Here is a 14,821-nt window from a genome sequence, read left to right on the forward strand (position 1 = left end):
CTTGTTAACACAGTCTAATAATTTGAGATGATCACATTTATATCAAAAATTTTGATGACTTATATAACATCGAAATTTCGTCAAAATAAAATTCCAAACGTTGGGTTGAAGACTGTATTCCACGAGTATTTATGCCCATCTGTTTTCTGATTCAGAGCACCCCTGTAACGATGTTAACGACGTACCACTCAATTCGATCCCCATTCCATTTCCAGCAATCAAACGAGAGATCGACTGTATCTCATTTTTTCGAGAAGCCTCGTCACAGGCCGGAAATGGGGTGTGAAATCTCATATCCTGTCCAAGCGTTGTTTCAGAGGGGAATGTCCTTCGATTTCATCTCCTCTTCTGTACATGTGGTGCATCTGCCCACAGAAATGATTATCCGAACACGAACTCGAAAAGCTGCCGCTGGTAAAGCTCCATTGATGGTTATAATGGGCGATTGGATGTGGTTTCCACGTCTTCCTCCTACATTTTCTGGTATTAATTACGCTTATCAGTATGAATGTTTCTAGTTCTTATACTGCTGTGGCTGGTGTGCAGAGATTACAGTCTGAAAAAATTAGGTTCCTGGTAGAATAAATTAAAGTTTCAATAGAGTTAAGTGGTAAATACAAGTAATTGCACTGAATGTGAAAAATAGAGAACTAATTTTTTTGTCTATCTTGGATATAAATGGCATGAAACAAATGGAGAAGTCCGTACAATCTACAGAAATTCTATTATTTCTTATATTGGGCGCTGAAACACCTTACCAAAGAACGTCAGTGGTAGCAACAGTAGTGGCCATGAATCATCTTCATACAACAAAATTCAGAAGTTCTTGTGATGCAACAATCAAGTTAACTATAATTATGAGGAAATATTCGCTAATGTCTTTAAAGTCTCATAAAATATGGACTTACAAAAATGTGGCCACACCAATTAGTCAATAATCTCCGTAACATGAAAGAAACTACACAGAAACAAGTATCAAAAGGTGAACTAATGAATATTACTGCCAATTAGTCAAAATCAAGGCAGAGTTGACATCACACAGACGAAAAGTCTCATTTTTCACAAGATCTACACTATTTTGTTGAAGTTACAATGGTCAGCAACTATCTCACCGGTATAGAAATACTGGCTCAATAAGACAGCGAATAGGAGAGAGAATGATTTTTCTTAGAATACATTTGTGAAGAGTGAGGAGCAATAGTAACAAGAAATACAAAGAGGATAAATATAATAGTCAGACAGTCTGCAAGAATGCTGGAGTACAACTAAGAGACTCCAATGGCAATTATGAGAGAGACTATATAATCAACAGCTATACTTGCCACGGCCCCGAGAGCCTTTGTGCTTTTTGGAAGTAGAGGTGATGAAGCCCCATTTATTCTAGCTATCTACACCAAATGACCAGTCGAACACAGTTTTAACGACTACCAGAGCAGGTGGAATGAGGGAAGAAATCGTGCAGTCGCATATTTTTGTGTAGCGATAAGAGGAAGTGGGGAGAGAGCTTGGGTGTTCGGAGGGTGTTTAAAGGTCACGTTTTTACGCCTTTCTCGAGTATTTGGAAAACTGTGGTTTCTTGCGAAAATGTTTCACAGTACACATGTAAACTACATTAAATTATCGACTAGAGAATGCCCCATTCATTTTCTTCTCTAGGACTGATTGTTTCCGCGTCAGGTGCGATGGAAAAATCACATATTATTAAAATGGTGTTCTAACGCTATAAAACTAATTTACTGTTAAGTAGACAGGGTTAAGAACAAATATTAAAAATCTGTACCACATCTAACTGCAGTGGAGACGTATTAATTGATAAATTGCGTTCCGGGAATGCAGTAGTGTGGAGCGGAAGCGGGGTGGAGGGTAAAATGGAAGGTTTCTTTATAGTTTGTTGCCATGCACATCTCTTCTGCGTTGATTTGTAAAGTAAACAGGGAACAGGCCATGCCCTACTCTCTCTACTTCAGAACGTCGCAAGAACGAACTGCAAGCTGTTACACAAAGTTATAACGACCTTCCACTGTGCGCTTTATGAATCGCTGGTCCGGCAGTCCGCTGACTTGGCCGGAGGGGTTTATTTTCCACAAAGTGCATTAACCCTTGAGGGAATATAGATAAGACTTTATCAATAACACTAAAGCAAGAAACGCGTAAACGTGCAAATTTATTCACACGGTTTTGCGCTGCTGTAGGTAAACTATGACTTATTCATCCAGTATGGCAGCTGTAGCATACTTCCTTGAAAGGCAGCTTCTTGCATCTTCAGCGTTACTCGCTTTTCATTTTCCATAAGGAGAAAACCTATCCAACATCGCCTGTCGAGTGTTTTCATGTGAGTAGATAAAGGAACTTCATCTTGCTTGTGTTTATGTACACTACTGGCCATTAAAATTGCTACACCCAGAAGAAATGCAGATAATAAACGGGTGTTCATTGGACAAATATATTATACTAGAACTGACATGTGATTACATTTTCATGCAATTTTGGTGCGTAGATCCCGAGAAATCAATACCCAGAACAACCACCTCTGGCCGTAATAATGGCCTTCATACGCCGGGCATAGAGTCAAACAGAGCTTGGATGGCATGTACAGGTACAGCTGCCCATGCAGTTTCAACACGATACCACATTTCATCAAGAGTAGTGACTGGCGTATTGTAGTGAGCCAGTTGCTCGGCCGCCGTTGACCAGACGCTTTCGATTGGTGAGAGATCTGGAGAATGTGCTGACCAGGTCAGCAGTCGAACATTTTCTGTGTTCAGAAAGCCCCGTACAGGACCTGCAACATGCGGACGTGCATTACCCTGCTGAAATGTAGGGTTTCGCAGGGATCGAATGAAGGGTAGAGCTACGGATCGCAACACATCTGAAATGTAACGTTCACTGTTCAAAGTGCCGTCAATGTGAAAAAGAGGTGACCGAACGTGTAATTAGTCACGTGTAATACCCCGCGATCAGGGATGAAAACCCCGCCGTGGTCGACCGACCGCTGTGTCATCCTCATTATTCATCATCATATGAGGTATGGACGGGCCTGGGATCACCACATCACACTCCTGTTCGTTATCGACGTTTCGACCTCGAAGCCTCTACCTCTCTTCAGATAGCGCGTCAGTCAGCATGACGAAGCTGAGTGCAATCAAGTACAGTTCTCCCAACAAGGACAGCCTCCAGCACTCAAATCCAGTCGCCTACAAGAGGCCTGCCCCGTTGACTGGTAGGGTGTGGAGTTTGTCCATGTTCGTATAGTTATTTTCAGTTTGTGAAATGAGTGCTTATTTGCATATTCTTGAAAATGGTGATTTCGTTGTCTCCACTGTTACTAGCTGGAATACTTTTCACATATTAAGGGGAATCCAGTGAATCACATCAGCCTAAGCTCTCGCAAAATCTGAACAGATCCACAGGATGAAACTGTCTCCCACAGCAAATAGAAGTAGGTCACCCAAGAGTTATGGAACATCAGATATCTGAACTTAAGCAACGGATTACCGCCGATTACTGTTCTAGACGTGAACATCACACATCAAACCCTTAGGCATCTTGTCGGAAGTGAAACAAAGTAGCGCAGTGGCCTTAGTGTAGCGGTTATGATAGTAGATTGTTGCATGGAGGGTCGTGAGTTCAATAATCACTTAAACTGGCTAATTTTAATTCCTATATTAGGTTAGAGTACATCCTAGAAGTATCCACAAATGGTAAGAATCATATCATTGTATTGGAATGTTCTACAACTCTACATATACCGTATGTGTTATGGCCGGAGGCAGTTAGCTCCACGCTCTTGTACTTGCAAGTGCCCAACAAACCTTCGTTAAGTGAAGTTAGTGTTCGTCATTCATCTACTTACTGCTTCCTCTACGTGAAGAATATTCACATCCACCCTAGACAATATCCTGTACATGTGTGGTAAGTGGCTTCACTCAGTGCAGTAATTCCTGAACGGAAGAGGTTTATGCAATTTACCACAAACACAATTCATCGTGAGAGAAGTGCAGTATCGTTTCCGTCATTCATTAATATTCACCAAGTGACTACATCTCAAAAGTTTCATAACATGCTGTCAACGACAGAAGGCAGCAAGGTGCCACACTTACCAGTACAATCCCTCTCCAGAAACACTTCTACGGTCTCTGCCACTACGACAGATACAAATTACAGACTTTTACATAAAATCTCGCATAACAGCAAGTACATCATCGGCAGACTTGCCTCAAGACGGTGATCAATTGTGCCACCGAGACGAGCCTAAAGAGAAGATGGAAGTACAAACGAAAATTGTGCCTACTTGTGCCTTGCTACCAATGGAGACCGCATCAGACGAATGCAGCCCGCACTCTGACACGGAATATATCAGGAAACAACGGTCCCCTCGAAAACGCAAGAAACTGCGCCATACACCATCCGATGATTGCCTGCTTCGGATGTGTGACCCGGACGAACATCTGGCGTCGGACGACAATCAGGACTCTACCACCAAGACTCACCCTTCCCATCACGATGCTACGGCGGGTACAATTTCTGAGCCTCGGTCTGACAACACCATTTCTGCTACTGAACATGCGCGCGAGCGCTCTACTGACAGCACTAATCAACAGTAACCAATTGCTGAATCTGATTCTTGGGCGGATGATGTAGAGGATGAGCCACAGCACCAGAAGGATGCCGAAGGTAGAGATGCTCCCTCAGCCGTACCCAGCACCGACCAACCCCAGTGACTACGGCTGTATCGTCAGCCTCTGTGCGGCTGCCCCTGCCGTCCACACCTGGAATCCTAAACAACCCAGTTGCCGACCTGGCTTACCAAACATACCGTCTAGCGACGATTACCATCAATAACATACGTTCCCGACATAAACTAGCGATGCTACAGGATCTGCTCAACGCAGCAGACATCGACATTGCGCTCCTTCAAGAGGTGTATGTCGCAGACTTTAAGGAATCCTATGGCTACAAGACTTGGGTCTCACATACGTCTGCCAATGGCAGTGGTGTGGCGATTCTCCCCCGCGAAGGCATACACACAAGACGTCGAGTATCTCCCTGACACCAGAGGAATGGCTGATACTATCCAAGGAGTCAAACTTATTAACATCTATGCACCGTCAGGATCTGGTCGGCATCGCGAAGGATCCACCTTATACGCTTTATGGACCGTCAGGACCCCTTGATAATCGGAGGGGACTTCAACTGTAGCCAAGCACCTCATTCTCCCTGCGCAGAACGTGCGACAGTTATAAATAAGCTTCAATTGGTGGACTCGTGGGAACATGTTTGTGGTGATCGGCCCGGATTTACTCATTACACCAGCCATTTCCTAGCCACATCGACCGGATTTACATCTCGCGCTCCATAGCTGTGGGGACGAGAGCTGCCGAAGTTTGGCCCACAGCTTTTTCTGACCACGAGGCCTACATCTGTGCCATTATCCTCGACCGCCAGAAGGTATGGCACAGCCGTGGTCCTTGGAGGTTGAACCTCGCCCACCTAGCCTCTCAGGAATGCCGCCGCCTTATAGAGAACACGTGGGACTCTTGTAGCCGCCGGCCGCCGGCCGCCGGCCGCCGACGCACCATGGACTTTTACTACAGCATCTTGAGGGAATGTACAACATTGGCGTACTCACCTGCACGGCAGGAGACGGTGAACCGTGTCAAGGCACGGATCATCACATTAACACGTTGCCACCTTGAGGGTGCGATCGTCAGAGCGCGCACTCAAGACAGAGTGGCCCAGGAGAAACTGTCTATGTACCACGTCATTGCAGAACGACGGCGCCGACGCAGGACACTGATCCAAACTATCACGACGGAGGACGGATGACGCCTTGATGCCCAGCGCGACATAGGAAACGCCCTTCATGCTCACTACATTAGGCTGTACTCGGAACATCGACATGCCCCAGAGATGATCCCCGAAGTCTCTCAACTCACTTATGGCACGAACTCTCCGACAGCGACAGCGGATTTGACTGCAGATGTAACGGAAGAGGAAATCATTGAAGCAATACAGGCGGGGGCTGCTCATAAGTCCCCGGCACCTGATGACCTTCCTCTGGAATTTTACCGGACTTATCAACAACTGCTGGCACCAGCATGGAATGATATTTGCCGCGATCTTATGTCTCCCACGACGCAGATCCTAGGCGCTTTCCTTGAAGGACTGATTGTGCCCATACAAAAACCACGAGGTGGATCCAGGATCAGTGATTATCGCCCCTTGATATTACTCAACAGTGACTTGAAGATTTTCACCCGGCTTCTGGCGGCACGCCTAAAACGATCGGTAAAATGTGTTGTGTCGCAGGACCAGGTATCGTTAGGTGGTGAGCATAATATTCGCACTGCACTGTGCCGATATCGAAATATGATCGCGCTAGCCAAAGCTCGCCAACTGGCAGGAGTTTTGGCCTCACTCGACTTGAGCCAGGCCTTTGACAGAGACGACCACACATTTTTGATGGAGGTACTGCGACACATGGTGTATCCGGACATCATAGTTAAGGTACTGAGGTGTCTCCTACGCGGCGCGACGTCCAAGGTGTTGCATAATGGCCGTCTCACGCCTCCGATACAGATCCAGCGATCGGTGCGACAAGGCTGCCCTCTTTTGGCGATATTGTACGCCCTCGTCTTAGAACCACTCCTCTGCGGCCTCCGACATCGCCTTACTGGGATGTCCCTTGGTGGGCACACTTTTTGCTGCACTACCTATGCGGATGATCTGGTACTCTTTCTTCGCAGTAATGACGATGTTCGTGCAGCACTGGCGTGGGTGGCGACCTACGGCGCGGCATCGGGAAGCCATCTCAATCTTTACAAATCGCACGCCCTGTCTATAGTCACAGGTCTACCCGACGGCAGCGTCGCAAAGCTACGAATCAGTGACACAATCCGCTGTCTTGGCATTGAATTTACATCTGACAAGGAGCGTTCAATAGCCCTTAACTACAGGCGTTTATTGAATCAGATGAGAGCAGGAATACGTGACCACCGTCTTAGACATCTAGACCTCCTGCAACGGACACGATACGCTGACGTCTATTTGGAGTCACGTATCTCACATTTTGCACAGATACTCCCGATACCATCTACCCTGGCTCACCATATGTTGGCGGTTTTGGGATCCTTTGTTAATACGGGCATGTTATTTAAGATTCATTACAAGTCGCTAACCCTCCCGAGGAGCAGAGGGGGTTTAGGCCTTTGTCATGTTCAGAACAGAGCGAAGGCCCTGTTCGTCAGCTGTCACCTGCAACTGCGGCGACTAAGTCCGACGTGCCTCACAAGTCTCCTACTGGAAGCCTTACGACCAATCTCACTCGTACCCCGTGTGATGATATCGGACATCCCAGCACCTTTCTTCTACATTAGCCAATTCTTCCTTGAATTAAGCTACGTCCGCACCGCACTACTAATGGTTCAAATGGTTCTGAGCACTATGGGACTTAACATCTGTGGTCATCAGTCCCCTAGAACTTAGAACTACTTAAACCTAACTAACCTAAGGACATCACACACATCCATGCCCGAGGCAGGATTCGAACCTGCGACCGTAGCAGTCGCGCGGTTCCGGACTGAGCGCCTGAACCGCTAGACCACCGCGGCCGGCCACACCGCACTACTACCTACACGCTTGATGATGACGAGTGCGATATATGCTGCCATGAAAATGAACAGGACGCCGAATGTCATTGAAAACAAACACCCCACTACAAAGTGGCGCGCTGTGTGGCAGGCAGTGAATGCCACCACCCTTGATACTGACGTGCAATCTGCATGGTACGTAACTGTTACTGGGAAACAATTGTGCCAGTCCCGCCTACATCACATCCACCTCGCTGATTCACCCTTGTGTGCCACATGCCAAGTGATTGACACGGATGAACATCGTTTCGAATGCGGGTTGGCAAAGGACGTTTGGTATTTGATGCGTCAGATATTGGCTTTTCTCATACGCATGACTCCCAACAGGATAACTACCCGATCACTTCTTTTCCCCGATAAGATTTATTTCCCAAGAGCAAAAACGAACTCTGTGACGTGGACCAGCGGCCACGCTGTTCACTACCTATTCGGTAATGGCGAAAAGACAGTACCAGATTTTTGGTATTACCTCAACGAACGACATTGTGCGATCGTCAAGAACCCTAAATATAGGCAATATTTTTCTGATTGTTTTTGGAGCGCATTCCTTAATCCACCTCGCAGCTGGATTATCAATGACATGAGGAGATAACCATAGCACCTCTTCCCAGTTCCTTTTTTTATTTGATTGAACAAATAACGGAACAACACAGAAACGAGACGACAGTTGTCGAAAAATTCGCAGCGGGCTACTGTATGGAGCATCCTTTGTCGTAACGGGACGACTTCCTATTACTGTGTTCATGTTGCCGAAGAGGAACGGCCTTCCTTTTATCCATTTGTATAAAAAAAAATAGTGTAACGGTTATGATAGTAGACTGTTGCATGGAAGGTCGTGAATTCAATGCTCACCTCAACTAACAAATTTTAATTTCTATATTCGGTTAGAGCACATTCTAGAAGTATCCACAAATGGCAAGAATCATTGTACTGAGATGTTCTGTATCTCTACATGTACCATGTGTGTTATGGCCGAAGTCAGTTCGCCTCGCGCTCTTGTAGGTGCAAGTTCCCAATAAACCTTCGTTAAGTGAAGTTAGTCTTCGTCATTCATCTACTTACTCCTTCCTCTACGTGACGATATTCACACCCACCCTGGAGGATATCCTGTATATGTGTGGTAAGTGGTTTCACTCAGTGCAGTAATTCCTGAACGGAAGAGGTTTATGAAGTTTACCACTAACACAATTAATCGTGAGAGAAGTGCAGTATCGTTTCCGTCATTCATTAATACGCACCAAGTGACTGCAGCTCAATAGTTTCGTAACATGCTGTCAACGACAGACGGCAGCAAGGCGCCACACTTACCAGTACAATCCCTCTCCAGAAACACTTCTACGGTCTCTGCCACTACGACAGATACAAATTACACTCTTTTACATAAAATCTCGCTTAACAGCAAGTACTCATTTAATAAACGGGAAGTAACTCATCCATATCAAAAACAGCATAGAGAAGTTATTTTATCTACACAAATAACAGAACCAGACAGGAAACGCTCGTGAGAAGGGGTCTGTCTGCAAAATGAAAAGCGAGCAGTGCTGGTGGTAAAGGGAACTGCCATTCCCTCGCGAACGCTACAAAAGCTGTACAGGATGATTAAGAATCAACTACCCCTCTAGCAGTGTACAACAGTGTAGAAAGATCTACGAAGATTCTGTCCATATACATTTCTTCCATTCATATTAGTAGGAACTCATACCTGAACATACAAATATAGCCTAATATCAACAGCAGCAGAAAATGATATAAAGATAGTAGAATTCGTTATGAAAAGGAAGGTAGGGCAAACAGTGAGCTGCCGTGAACAATTCAATGACAGGGTTATTCTCATCAGAATCGATAGCAAACCAACATCGACAACAATAGTTGGGGAATACGTCGCAAGCAGAGGCTACAGATGTACAGAAAGTTATGAGTATTTTGAACGGATAATTCAGTATGTAAAGGGAGATGAATATCTAATATTCATGAAGGATTTGAATGTGGCTGTAGGGGAACGATTTAAAGAAAGGGTTACGAGAGAATACTGGCTTTGTAATAGGAATCAGAGTGGAGAAAGAGCAGCTGCCTTATGCAACAAATTTCAGATAGTAGTAGCAAATACTCTGCACGAGAATCATAAGAGGAGATGAACACGGAAAACAAGTATGAGCACACTTGAAAGACTTGTGCCATTGGCAATAAATTCCATACAAAATCCCAGTTCAGATCTTTAGGACAGGATTGCCAAGGTGATGGTGAACATGAGAAAAAGACAGAACGATCACGGAAAGGGTCATGTTCGATGAGTCTGTGTCAATTTCAGAAAGGGAGGAAGCTCTGTCTCTGAAAATGTGGAAAGGGAAATGTAGAGGGTCAGTTTAGATATAGTGGGTATCAGTATGGTGAAATCGAAAGAAGGCAAGGATTTCTGGTCAGACAAGTATAGGGAAATATCAAAATCAGATGTAATTTGTACAACTGGAGTAGGATTCGGTATAAATAGGAAGGCAGGACGTATAGTGATAGGATTGTTCATATCAGAATCGACAGCAAATGAACAGTTCAGGTATAGGCCTACATGCAAACGTCGTGAGCAGAATATGAAGAGGAAGTGTATAAGGATAGTAAATAGATAATTCAATACGTCCAGGGAGATGAAAATCTAGGAGTCATGGGCGATTGGAATGCTGTTGTAGGGGAACAAATAGAGGGAAGTGTTACGGGAGAGAACTGTTTTGGTAGTAGGAATGAGAGAGGAGAAAGACTAATAGAGTCCTGCAATAAATATCAGTCAGTAATAGCGAATACTTCGTTCAAGAAGTCCAAGAAGGGGAGGTTGACTTGGAAAATGACGGGAGCTACGGGAGAACTCCACTTAGATTACATCATGGTCAGATAGAGATTCCGAAATCAGTAATTAGGCTTAGGCTGGAGCAGATACAGACTGAGATTACAATGTAGTGCCAATGAAAGTTAGTTTGAAGTTCAGGAGCCTAGTCAGGAAGAATCGATACGGAAAGAAGTGGAACACTGAAATATTAAGAAATGGAGACACATGCTCGAAGTTCTCAGAGGCTAGGGATACTACGATAATGAGTGGCTCAGTAGGCAGTTTGGTTGAAGATAAATATATCTCTAAAAACAGCAGCCATAGATGTTGGGAATGAACGATAGATACGAGAAGGGTAACTGCGAAGGAACGCAGGTTGAGCCGGCCGAAGTGGCCGTGCGGTTAAAGGCGCTGCAGTCTGGAACCGCAAGACCTCTACGGTCGCAGGTTCGAATCCTGCCTCGGGCATGGATGTTTGTGATGTCCTCAGGTTCGTTAGGTTTAACTAGTTCTAAGTTCTAGGGGACTAATGACCTCAGCAGTTGAGTCCCATAGTGCTCAGAGCCATTTGAACCATTTTGAACGCAGGTTGAAATAAGAAAAACTTCAGTAATATAGGAAAATTCATAAATACAGATATGAAAGTGACATATTAATCAAATAAATAAGATGTTCAGGGAAGATAAGCCGATATGGATGCATGAAAAATATAACGAAATCGAGACAGAAATGACTGTCAGAAGGACTGACTCAGCATATGGTAAAGGCATAGCAACCTTCGGTTAAATTAAAAGCAACAACTGTAACATTAAGAGTGCAATGGGATTTCCATTCTTAAATGAAGCGAAACCAGACACGTAGGAATAGTACACTGGTGGCCTAAAACCGTTGCGGAAAGTTGCAACAAAATAATTATGTACGTTGGTGTGTAGAATGTGCATGACTGGCGCTATACCATCGAACTTTCGAAAAAACATTAGCCACACAATTCAGCAGATAGCAAGACCAGAAAAATAATTTACAGGAGAAGGAAAAACAAAGTAAGGTTTACGTGGATAACGATCAATTTGGCTGTACGAAAGCTAAAGGCCCAGAGCGGCTGTTCTGGCGTTGCGGTTGTTGGTGAAGTGAAGACTGAGAAAAAGTCAAGACACGTTCATAGGATTTTCTGATCTGGAAATATTGTTCGACAATGTAAATGATGCATGATGTTGCAGGTTCTGAGAAAGATAGGAGTAAGCTAAAGGGAGAGACGGGTAATATACAATGAATATACAAGAGGGAACAGTAAGACCGGAAGACCAAGAACGAACTGCTCGGATTTAAAACGGCGGAATACAAGGATGAAGCCTTTCGCTTCTACTGTTCGGTCTACGTATCGAAGTTGGAATGACGGAAATAAAGGGAGGTTTCAAGAGCGGGACCTAAATTTGAGGTGAAAGGATATCACGATAAAGTTCGCAGATGACACTGCCATCCTCAGTGATAGTAAAGAAAATCTATTAAATGGGTTGGGTATAGAATTTGGATTAAGTATAAATCGAACAGAGCCTATACTGGTGTGAACGATCAGGAAAGACAATCTTAACAACAGAATTAGGGATCACGATGTACACAAAGTTAGGGAATCTTGCTACCTTTGTGGCAAAATAACCCATGACGGACAGAACAAAATGGACATAAAAAGCAGGCTAGCACTGGTAAAGAGGGCATTCCTAGCCAGAAGTCTACTAATATGAAAAAAAGGCCATAATTTGATAGAGAAATTCCTGAGAATATGCGACTGGAGCTCAGGATTGTATGGCTGTGAAACATGAATTGTTGGCTAACCTGAAAAGAGGAGAATGGAAGAATTTGTGATACGATGCTGCAGAAGAGTGTGGAAAATTAGCTGGACTGATAAGTCATGGAAGGTGGAGGTTCTACGCAGAACTGGTGAGGAAAGGAATATATGGGAAACTCTGACACTAATCAGGGACAGATTAATTGGACAAACATTGGAAGCATGAAGGGACGTATACCAGGTGATCAAAAAGTCAGTATAAATTTGAAAACTTAATAAACCACGGAATAATGTAGATAGAAAAGTAAAATTTGACACACATGCTTGGAATGACATGGGATTGTAGTAGAACAAAAAGAAAATGCAGTGCTCCACCCCATACTGCTAGACGCGTGAAAGATCTCTTGAGCACGTCGTTTGGTGATGATCGTGTTCTAACCCGCCACTTTCGTCATGCTTGGTCTCCCAGGTCCCCAGACCTCAGTCCGTGCGATTATTGGCTTAGGGGTTATCTGAAGTCGCAAGTGTATCGTGATCGACCGACATCTCTAGGGATGCTGAAAGACAACATCCGACGCTAATGGCTCACCATAACTCCGGACATGCCTTACAGTGCTGTTCACAACATTATTCCTCGACTACAGCTATTGTTGAGGAGTGATGGTGGACATATTGAATATTTCCTGTAAAGAACATTATCTTTGCTTTGTCTAACTTTGATATGCTAATTACTGCTATTCTGATCAGATGAAGCGCCATCTGTCGGACATTTTTTGAACTTTTGTATTTTTTAGTTATAATAATATCTCATGTCATTCCAAGCATGTGTGTCAATTTGTACCTCTCTATCTACATTATTCCGTGATTTATTCAGTTTTCAAATTTATACTGACTTTTTGATCACCCGGTATTATGGCATCACGAAATAGCTTCTACGGTATTAGAGGGAACTACTGGCTGTAAAAACTGTAGAGGGAAATAGAGTTTGCAATATAGCCGGCAAATAATGGAAGAAGTAGCATGCAGTTGCTATTGTGAAAGATCGGCGCGGAAAAAGCTGTTGCCTTCCCAATTTGATGACAAATGATAGGTTAAGTTTCCTCTGCACAATTTCCGTAGAAAAAAACTGAATAAACATCATATCAGTGACCTTAAACTGAAAGATAACGTAATTGGTGACTTCGATAGTAAGAACAGTAGAAGCACAGTTCTGTATAGAAGAATGTAAGATAAGTCTATCCGCATTTAATCCGATAAATTCGTCACAGCTGATGACATAAGAAGAAAAAGATGAAGTGATTCAAGAAATAACAGAGAAAGATGCCCAATGCGTTTGTTGAAAATGGTGGCGCGGGGGGTGGGGGCTGGTAATTGATAGGAAGCTGAGTTAGCTTATCGAGTGTAGGAACGGCTTGGTAGGGAACTGTGGAGCAGTGTGTGAAAAATTTATAGACAGGTGCTAAAACATACATTTTTGCTCGTTTTTCGCGCTTTTAGTATCCACATCAACCAGCGCCACGCGAAGACGTAACACTACAACCGCGTAGTATACACTTTTCACAGTTTTCCTTATCGCATCTTTTATTGTTATTCTTTGATCACAAATTTATATGTCTTTAATGTTTCCTTGTCAATGGTAACATTGTAACTCTATTGCAAACTGCTGAAAACAATTTTGAAATTGATGTAACTGTACGCGAGTGAGCGAGTGGAACGTGGAAATTAACAGTGGATGAGTTCGGACGTGAGATGACTGCGAGAGCGCATGCAGAGAAGTGGATGTACTCAGTGTGCTGACTAAATGTATAGCGAGGCTTTGTGGATGGGATGGGCGCGAAGCTTTATGGGCCCAGTACTACGTTCAGAGAGCGGCTTCAAGAGGATTATGGGAAGAAGAGTTCTATGGTAGCCAGGTTTATTGAAATACACAGGAAAAGTGGATTTACGTTATCAACGGCTTTTGCGTTGCATACTGAAGTTTGTAAATGCTTGCGCATTGAATGGCGTGAAGTGAACACTGTTAATGATAAGATAACAATTTTGGATTAGCGTCATTAGTGATGCGGAGTGTATGAAATTTCGTGGCGGCGTAATGGAAATATACTACGCAGGATGCTGACATATGAGAATATTTTACAAAATTAGATTCCAATGTAGCCGCTACCAAATAAACTGGGACATGTAGGAAACGTCCCATAAAGTTTTCGAAACAATCACTGGCCTGTCAGTCACCAGAACCAATTTCCTCACACTCACGTATGTTGCCTTCGAGAACTCACAACCACGTTGCAACATTTCACCATAGAGTAGGCCTTGAGCTGCGATACAGATCAGTCCGTTACCACACTCAGTTTTCCTCCAGCCACCAACCATTCATAGTGCGAGCTACACCGAAGACATATGTACGGAAACCAGAAAATAATTTACAGATCAGTAATCGTCAGTCCCGCGCTATCCATGTCGAAAGCAGAACTAATTGGTTCATATTTCTCTCCGAAATAAGTCATTAGATACAACGATCCTCAATTTTGTACTGAAAGAATAGACTTTGCCTAGATAATTCTTACCGCAAAG

The sequence above is a fragment of the Schistocerca americana genome, chromosome 7 (genome assembly GCF_021461395.2).
Source record: "Schistocerca americana isolate TAMUIC-IGC-003095 chromosome 7, iqSchAmer2.1, whole genome shotgun sequence".
NCBI lineage: Eukaryota > Metazoa > Arthropoda > Insecta > Orthoptera > Acrididae > Schistocerca > Schistocerca americana.